We start from the raw sequence: 10,014 nt of genomic DNA on the forward strand, positions 1-10,014 counted from the left end.
CAAGCATGCAGTTCCAGTCTAGTTTTTCCTAGCAACGTTGTAATGTTATGAGCTATTATACATGTAATACAAAGTATTTGGTGAGGGCTTGGGTTTAAATGGCCAATGAATACCTATTAGTTTTACAAGGAACCTCCGCTCCATGGAGAACAAAATGACCAGAACTGGCTTTTTGATACAGGAGAAACCAAGATGGTGGTATGTGAACAGCTGCTGGTCTTGTTTTAATTTTTCTGTTACATGCTTGTTTCTCTTATCTCATCCAATTTATTTGCCTGAATTGCTCCTGTCAGCAAGTGGAATTCTCAGAGTAAATTTATACATGGAATCTAACTGTAACCACAGAGCAGGGGGAAGAAAAAAGACCAGGAACAAAATCCAACTCACATTGTCTATAAAAGCCTTTTAAACAACTATGAATTAATGTCATCAAACTCACAGGACTCTGTAAGTGCTCTCTTTCTTCTTACTTGTTCAAATAGATGCAAGGTCCTAGATGTACAGCTAGAAAATCGTAACACCACAGATGACATTTCCCTTTCTAATAATGAACTGCAGGCAGGGAATGAATTTTGAAGTCCTAAATTGACACCGGACATTTCAGACAGAAAGCTCCCTTAAAATGCAGGTGTTGATCAGGATTACCAAAGGGAAGCACTAACGGGCTTAATATCAGAGTACTCTTTCTGTACTGTTGAGACTATTGAAATGTCTTCCAGCAACTCACACTCGTCTCTGGCAAACTTGATGCATTAAGACAAACATTTGACGCTTGCAACCAGAAGATTGTGGACAGTCTGCCTCCACTGACTGCTCAGAGAAGTTGTGTTATAATATAATATAATTGTGTGCTTTCAAGTCAGTTCTGACTTACGGCAAACCTTTCAGGGTTTACTAGGTAGAGAGTTCTCAGAGTTTCTCCCTTTCTTCTGCCCCCCTCTGAGACTTTACAGCTTTTCTAGATAGCTAATTCACTGAGCTATCCAGCCTTCTTAGTCGTGTTATAGCCAACCCCAAACTGCCTGCCAGAAAGGCACAAACTTTATAAGATTCTGCTACAGGAGGAGTTAATGTTTTGAGGGATGAGCAGGTGAAAAAGTCCTGACATCCACAGAACAATCAAATAGTACTGTATACAGTGGTGCCTCAACTTACGAACATCCCTACTTACGACCATTTTGAGTTACGACCAGCTCTGGCTGAAAAATTTGGCTTCGACTTGCAACCAGTGCTTTGAGTTACAACCAGAAAAAAAGACAGGGAAAAAGGCGAGGAATTCACGTGTAGTAACCATTGGTCAGCGAAGATCCTGCTTCTTTGTAGCTCTTTTGCCCCGATGGTTAGAGAGAGTGCATCGGAGGAGGCTTCGGACAGCCTGGTGCTGCTTTCTGCTTCTGAGTGAGTACAGGGTTTTGCAGGGTGGGTTTGGGCTGGGGGGGGGGATATGTTTCTGTGCTGTGATTTTTGTGTTTGTGCAGTTTGGTGTGTTTGTTTTATCAGCCCCAGTATGTTCCTATGGGACTTGCTGTGTTGTTTATTTTTAATTATTATTATTATTTTAGCCCCAGTGCATTCTGATGGGGCTTGCTGTGTTTCTTTGTTTTTTTGGCAGGGTTTTTTTTTTGTTGCCCCAGCGTGTTCCGATGGGGCTTGCTGTGTTTTTTTTTGTTTGTTTGTTTTTTGGCAATTTTTTCCCGGCCCCAGCATGTTCCAATTGGGCTTATCCTCAAACTCTCTATTTAACAGTAATTTTAATCAAGCACTCTCCCTTATCAAGGAGAGACTATGGGAGTCTGAGTACCTTCAGTTAGTTTCTAACGTGAATCAGACATGGTCCCCAATTCATTTCGGTATTTTTCCTTCCTTTGGTTATGGATATTCTTACTTCCAGTCCTTGGTGAACCCCTCTATTAGGAGGGCCTTTATATTAGCCCGACTGAATATCTTCCCTTCAGAGGTGCTTAAAGGACGATATACCCGGGTACCTTTTGAACAAAGAATTTGCAATTTCTGCGGTTTAGAACCAGATTCAGTCACACACATCCTTTGTCACTGCCCTGAGTTTAAAGATATGTGTGCTTGTCTATTAGGTTCAATAATTTCAAATTTTTCTGGCCCCCCTCAGTTACTCACAGGTTTCCTCCTTAATGACTATTCACAAAAAATAACGGCCTTAGTAGCTGAGTTTCTTACAAAGGTTCTCTCCGCCCAGGGCTCTAAAAATTAACTAGACTACTCCAAAGTATCTCCTATTGTGTTTTTTGCTGTTGTTGTTTTTTTTTAGCCATGTAACTTCCATTATGTGTATCTCTATTTGCTATTAATTTCCCAGTATAAGTTTTTTTTAAGTTTCCTATGCCAATAAAGGTTACCAAATTGAATTGGGCTTGCATTGTTTTTTTGGGGAGAATTGGTGATTTTTTTTTTCTGGACCTGACGCGTTCTGATGGGGCTTGCATTGTTGTTGTTTTTTTGTTTGTTTTTTACTGTGTTTGTTTTCCAGCCCTGATGTGTTCCTATGGGGCTTGCATTGTTTTTTGTTTTGTTTTTTGGTATGTTTGTTTTTTGGCCCTGATCCATTTCGAGGGGGCTTACATTGTTTTTTGGGGTTTTGGTGATTTTTTTTTCTGGCCCCGACACGTTTCAATGGGGCTTGCAGTAGTTTTTCCCCCCTGCTCCAGAGTGTTCCGATGGGGCTTGCTGTGTTTGTTTGTTTGTTGTTGTTTTTTTGGCAATTCCCCCCCCTCCCCAGCGCGTTCTGATGGGGTGCTTCCTTTTCTTTTCTTTTCTTTTTCTTTTTTTCTTTTTTTGGTTGTGATTTTTCCCTCAGCCCTGACATATTCCGATGGGGCTTGCATTGTTTTTTGTTTGGTTGGTGGGTTAGTTTGGGTAATTATTTTTTTGGCTGGTATGGATTAATCCCGTTCCAATGGGAAATGGTGCTTCGATTTGCGACCATTTTGAGTTATGAACATAATTCTGGAATGGATTAAGTTCGTAAGTCGAGGCACAACTGTATTGCCAACAACCAGCTAAACCAGGGACAATGGACAAATTAAAAAGCATTTGATGTTCACTGAGGCGGTTATTACACTCAGACATATTTCATATTGTTCTCTGGAAAATTGAGAAATTACTAAGACTACCATCAAGGATGAGAGTCCTTTTGACTTTTTATCAAACTACAGTACTGTTGACATTATTAAAATAAAACAATCCCTTTCTTTCTTTGGTTTCTCTGCACCTAGGCTAGCCACTGATGAAACGATCCATCCCATAATTGCAAATAGTGCTGGTATATGGCTTTTGACTTCTGGCCTTGGGACTACAGAGCACCAGCCCTATCTCAAGATGTTGACAAAGGAATAGCACAGCTGCCAACAATGCCAAATGTATTAGAAGCCAGAGGCTCTTGCAGCAACTTAACCCTTTAAAACCAACCTTCTGTGTGATTAACTAATACTGAATCAAAGGCTCTTAAGAATGCTAGCCCAGATGCAAGCTCAGCCACAGGGCTGAGACTCTTATTTATTTATTTACCCTGCCTTTCCCCTTAAAAAGGACCCAAAGTGGCTTATATCACTGAAAGACAAGACTCTCTCTCCTTAAAGAAGGGGATGCCTAAGGGTATGACAGGAATAATGACTGGCTAGCAGGGATAATTTTACTGCTGACAAGAGTCCCCTTATCATGAAAAAGACAAGGAAGACAGCCTATAAACAAGACAAATAAATAAATAATAAAGAAGACCAGGCCAAAACATTGACAAAAATCCCCAAAGCAGACTCACAATTCTGCTCAAACAGATGTTCTAAATCTAATTTGCCCCAAATTAAATGTTAGAGTAGGCCTATGTTAACCTCTTAACTTGTGGCAATCCACAAATGGCAGTCTGTCGGGGGGGGGGGAATCAGTAGGATTTTGGCCATAGAGAAATAATGACAGGGACACCTTTTTTTGTAAAGTAACAATTTCCTCTTTCCCCCATTCTTGGTCAGGCCAGGATAGCATCAATCTTTCTGCAAATCACATCAGCTCTAGGCTGGGCAAAGTGTTCCCCTTCTTTTCATGACTGGATCCTCCATAGGTCATCAGGTGTGCACTGTAACAATCAAGCGAATCTCTATATTTTGGAAGTGATTAAGGAGGATTAACATGCCATCCTTAATCCTTAAAAACCGACAATTCAGTTAAGGCATTGTGAAATCTCACTAGGATTAGAGTACTATTCATTTGTGAAGGAAAAATAACATGCTGGGTGGCAATTGAAGCATTAATTGAAGAACCATTTCAATCATACGTGGGTGTGAATCAGAAGAGTTTGGCTGAGATAAATGAAATTGTAGTGGCAGTGAAACAGAAACAGCTTTTTCTTTTCCCCTCAGCTACAAAAAGCTCAGATTTTCAAATTTCCAAAACAGCTGAACTCAAAATAATACTAAAATAGCTATTTGCGTGTAAGATCCCTGAGCATAGCTGAGTTATAACTCCATTCTGTAATCTGATTCTTGTTTTAAAGACAAGGGGAAGAGGAATAAGAAGCTATTTCTTGTCTGATGGTACTTTTCAGTCCTGAGGCAAACAGTGTCAGAGATGATAGTGTCTGCAATCTTTGTGCTACATCCAAACACTAGCCTTAAGGAGAACAGCATTACTTCAGAACGCTATAATGTGATAAGCTGTAGATTGAAAACTATTTCTTGTGTTAATTGGGTTTACAAAAATGTAGCCTGACACATCAGGTCTTTGTCAACATCACCATTCAACATTGATATGTGTTTTCTACATTAAAATATTTTTGCAGGTTGCGATATGTGTTATACCAGAAAGCGCATTTTCTGGTATAAACCTGATTTCAAGAAGGATAAGTTGTAATTGTGATTTTATTTTGTTTGTTTGTTTTTCCTGTGGAATTTTCTATGGAATTTCATCATTTTTGAAATTCTGAAAAGTTATCAATGTTCAAAATTATACAAATATTACTTATTTGCATGCTGAATCTCAAAATTGTGTAGATTACAATGTTTGAAAAAAAGATGGGAAAATATATTGAAAATCAGAAGTCAGAATTATCTTTAAGTTCAGGCTTGATGAACTGTGTGGAGGGAATCCAACTGAAAAGGAAGATTATGGATTGGGACAAACACTGCGACTTTACATGATCGGGAACACTTAAGTTGGGAGAGAGGATTTTTAACTTTCCTTTCATCTCCTCAGAGGTACTGACATAGAAAGTTTTTCTTTTCTTTAAAGTTACAAAACCATTTATTAAGCCCTTGTAAAATTCTAAGGTAACAGACAACATTTTACTTTACACAATAAAATTCTGCACAGAATCACATGTGGTCACCTATTTTCACATTCCTATTTCTTTTCTTTTAATCACACAATTTACATAAGTTCCACTTGCAGGACCCAGACCTTACAGACACCTAACCCGTGTTCACCTGGACAAAAAGTCCAGCTCACAGACTTCCTGCCTTGAATAGGCCTACCTATTAAGAAGCTGTCCAGGACATTTTACTGAGGTGAATTTCAGTTAGTGCATTTTCCTCATAATCATCAGAATAACAAAACAATTTTTCCTGTGGGTTTGGCTTTCACCATCTAGCTTGACACTATTGATACTTCAGGTTAGTTTAAATGCCCTGTTCAGGCTGGCACTTCCTCTCAGACTAATTATTGATACTACCAATCATGTCAAATGCTAAACTGTAGTCTTTTTTTATCATATAGACAAATACTGCCATAACTGTTGTCTAGCATTTTAAATCCATTTCATCTTTCTGAATTGGTACAGCTTTATCATTAGACTCCTGGGCTAGATGGGAGGGATATAAATAAATAAATAAATAAATAAATAAATAAATAAATAAATAAATAAATAAATAAATAAATAAATAAATAATTGTTCAGCTTCCAAGTCTAAGGATGAAATTCTGTTGGCTGGGTGCCAACTCCAGACTAGGATGTGTTGTTTGCCTCTCCAGAAGTTTGGAGTTAACGTTTGGCTGTTGAAGCTACAAGAGCACTGTGTTAGTGAAAAAGAAACCTTGGAGCCCAAGATAACAAGTTAAACAGAGTCTCTTATCAGGCACCTTGAAATCCTCCCTTTTAATAAGCAGAATAAAGACGCAGAGGGTTTAGGAAAAACACAGAGTTTGATAAGAATTTATGACATGATATATTCAGACTTCATATATCAGCATAGATCCTACATATATACATGGCATTATATACATAGTTTATGCATAAAACCACTTAGAGCAACATAAACATTCAAAAAAGTAAAGACCACCAGACTCACTACTGAGTGGCAACATGCTGTTCTCATTCCTCTGCTTATATAGTAAGAGCAGCCTATCACTATAGACAATGCAGCTGAACGTGGTTAAGAAGCACTACCTAAGCTTGTTCCAGCTGCATGTCATCAGTCAACAATTTTATACTGACTTTTACCAGCATTACTTTGCATTTGTCATCCAATCTACATTCCCTCTACAATATTAAATTTAACTGTCTGTTCACATGTTAGGAACAAATCATGACAAATTCTTCTAGTTCAGGTCTGTTAACTGTCTTTTGGTTCCAGGTGCTACACCATTTTAATGTTTTACAGAAACAGTAGGCCCAGTCTACCCCCTGGGAAAGCCTGAAGGTGGTGATCGGCAGCAGTGGGGGACCCCCAGGAGGTCTCCCATGCTGGCCGGAAAGCCCTGGGAGGCCTCCGAAGGCAGCGATGGTGGTGGCGCCGGAAGCCTGGGAGGCTGAGCCTCCCTTTCCCTAACCGTTGGGGCGAAAGACCTACAAATAAGCAGCCTCTTCACCACCAATGGTTAGGTTTTTTGAATTCCCCCATCCCTTTTCCCTGCCTGTTTCTGTTCATAGATCAAAGCTCCGGCTGCAAGTCAAAGCAAAATTTTGTGTCTGGAGCTGTTCGTAAGTCAAATTGTTCGTATGTCAGGGCGTTCGTTAGTCAAGGCACCACTGTATATCTGTCAGATGGCTGTCAAGGTTTTTCTTGAATGCCTTAAGTTTTGGAATGCTCACCAACTTCAAGGCAATTGGTTCCATTACCATACTGTTCCAACAGTAAGGACATTTTTTGCTTATATTTGACTGAAATTGGGCTTCATGCAACTTGAACCCATTATTATGTGCCCTGAACTCTGGAATAATTGAGAATAGATCTTACCTCTTTTCTGTATGACAATGTTTAAATATTTTAAGAATGCTGAAACGTCTCCCCTCAGTCTCCCTTTCTTAAGGTCCAGTGCTTTCAGTCTTTCCTCATAGGACTTGGCTTCTAATAAGCAAAGCATGCTGCTTATATACCACCCTGTTAGGCTTAAAATGTTCTCTGGGTGGTTTACAATTCAATTATGCAGACTACACATTAACACACACACCCAGCACAAGTCAGGTATTTAGTTTTTGGAGCTCAGAAGGATGGAAGGCTGAGTGAACCTTGTTTCATAGTAGATTCACCCCTGCCAGTAGAGATGGATAAGTGCTGGCTGCCCTTTTGCTTCTTGAGAAGTCTCCTTCTCCTTTCTTGCGTTTGCTTCACCAGCATCTCAGCTGCATGGGAGTGGTCACCACAGAACCTATTGGGCATCTCAGGTATCATGAAGGTGCTGGGGTAAGATCTTTCTCTGGAGCTATGGTGGGTGTAGTTCCTCAGCCTTGGCCCTAGCTACCAGGAACCAACTTGGGAGCTCTTTCCAGGGTTATCCTCTTGTTCAGACCCCCTCACTTTCCTGTTTTTTCAACCTAATGCTCAAGATCTGGTTGAGTTTTGTTTCTGTCTTCCAGGGTACTAACTATTCCACCTAATTTTGTATAATTAGCAAATTTAACAAGTATCCCCAGTATCCCCTAATCCTAGTCATTAACAAAAATTCTGAAGAGCACTGGTCCCAGGACTCAGCCTTTTGCTAGCCCACTTATTACTTTTTCCCAGTTTGAATACAATTCTGAAACCAATTCTGTATCCACCTGTAGTTAGCTTGCTAATTAGAATATCATGGGGCACTTTGTCAAAGCGTTGCTGAAGTCAAGATATTGCATTATGAGGAAAACCAACAGCACATGTTTCCCTAAGGAAAAGGGTTATGCGACAAAGGTGTTGAGATATTTAAAAGGCTGATGTAAAGAATAATGACACTCTATGGTTCCATTTTCTTAGGAGCCAAGGGCAAGAAGAAATGGATTCAAGCTGGAAAAAAAAGAGAACTTTCAATATACATCTGAAGAGTCTTACTCTTTTCAGAAGAGTCTGAAAAAAAGAAACGCATTTGAATCCACAATGGAATGAATTTCCGTAGATATTCATCACAGAAAATATATGTATATGAACTGTAGGAAATCCCAGCGCTGCCGAAGTCTGAGAATGGCCATGTACTGAACTATCTGTAGCATTAATTATGTGATTCGCAATAAATGTGTTTCATTCCTAAAATGGATATAGCAGCTGTGACTTTCTTGTCATCTTCCTTCCATTACAGTCCTCTACTGCACTGAAAGAATTTCTCCTAAGGCTTTGCAGTCTTCTGAAGCAGGTGTTTCATGTGTGTGCCAGCGGCTGCAGGAGGGAAGTGGGCAACAGGGAGTCAGCAGTTCTGTAGGACAGAATGGAATCTAGTGGGTGTACGTTGTAGGATCCTGCCTGCAAATACAAACTCTAAAAGAAGGACTAGCTGCAATTATATACCTGTGTGTGATTATATAGATGATCTTTAGATGTTACGTATTCTCCAGTTTTTTGATGTAGTTATTTTTAGTGGCCCTGAAACATCTGAAAGCAAAAGCACAAGGCACAGCACTAGCCAATACTTGAACCATCTAATTCTCCTTCTGCACCATTTTGTGGAGTCACAACTGTTACATACAGCACTGATGTTACCTGTCTGTCATGGGTTTGGAGGGAAAGTTCCATCCTATGGGGAGTGGAAGGCGGGACATCAGGAGGAGGGGCTGTACTGTATAAATATGTGATGCCTGTGTGGTGAAGGATCACACACTGAGAGACACTGAGAGACACTGGGTTGTGACGAAGCAGCAGCTGGGAAGAAGAAGCTGTTGTGGGAGTCTGTGTGTCAGACAGGGTACTACTGTGTGTCAGAGTACCAACCTGATAGGTTCAGGTGTCTGTTGGTTAGCCAGAACTGATAGGTTCAGGGTCTGTGCTTCAAGTTAAGGGTTCTGGGTGAACCAAACTGTATGCTTGTATGAGTGAGGATAAGCCACGTTACTTTATCCTAATTACCTGATTGTTTATTTTTCCCTGTGTGTATTTAAATAAACCTTATTCTTTTTATTGTTTAAAAATCCATCCCTGGTCTGTGTGACTTGTTATAGGGAATGGTTGGTGGCAGCTTAGTGTAACTGTGTGGCAGATCCCAGTAGGTCTGGGTTTGTCACATTGATTGGTGTCCAGCGTGTGGGATACGACTGGTCCAGTTGTCCAGCGGTCCAGCAAAGCCTTGGCAGGTGTGCCCAGAGCAAGGGGGGTCTAGTCAGGGACAGTCTGAGGCGCGTAGGTAATCTTCTAGGTGTACCTCACGGGGAGGTGCGCTAGTAGAAGAACGTGCCAACTGGGGAGACTTAGATTAAGGTGCTCTGAGGCAGCCTAGTTTTGGCGGGAAAAAGCTGAGGCAAAACTGCGTAGCAACAGCGAGCTAGCTTGCCAGCTGAGAGGCCCAGCAGAGGGGGGTAGGCTCTGACTCGATACTGTTGCAAGTTAAGTGCTGAAGAACAGCAGCCTAGGGAAAGCTGGTTCTGAGGCAAGAAGGAAAAAAGTGGTCATTTTATTTTGAGGCTTGACTTTTTTAAAGCAGCCTGTTCTGAGGGGGGGTTATGCCCTTGACTCGAAGCCAAGTAGCAGAAATGAGTGAAGTGAAAGACCCCCAGATTGACCAAGGTTCTGAGGATGAATTTGGCTCAGTGCAAGGTGACAGCACAGGAGAGCAGAACCCAGAACTCAGAAAAATACTCCTAGCCCAACAGCATGAA

At 40.7% G+C, this 10,014-nt stretch overlaps 1 long non-coding RNA gene across 1 annotated transcript; it reads left to right on the forward strand.

The window, feature by feature from the left end:
* Positions 1-335: 335 nt before the first annotated feature.
* LOC144586667 (uncharacterized) lies at positions 336-8,292 on the forward strand. Its single transcript, XR_013541614.1, has 2 exons — positions 336-447; positions 8,189-8,292. It is a non-coding gene; the product is annotated as an uncharacterized LOC144586667 (long non-coding RNA).
* Positions 8,293-10,014: the final 1,722 nt, after the last annotated feature.

This window comes from Pogona vitticeps, chromosome 2, assembly GCF_051106095.1.
Source record: "Pogona vitticeps strain Pit_001003342236 chromosome 2, PviZW2.1, whole genome shotgun sequence".
Lineage (NCBI taxonomy): Eukaryota > Metazoa > Chordata > Lepidosauria > Squamata > Agamidae > Pogona > Pogona vitticeps.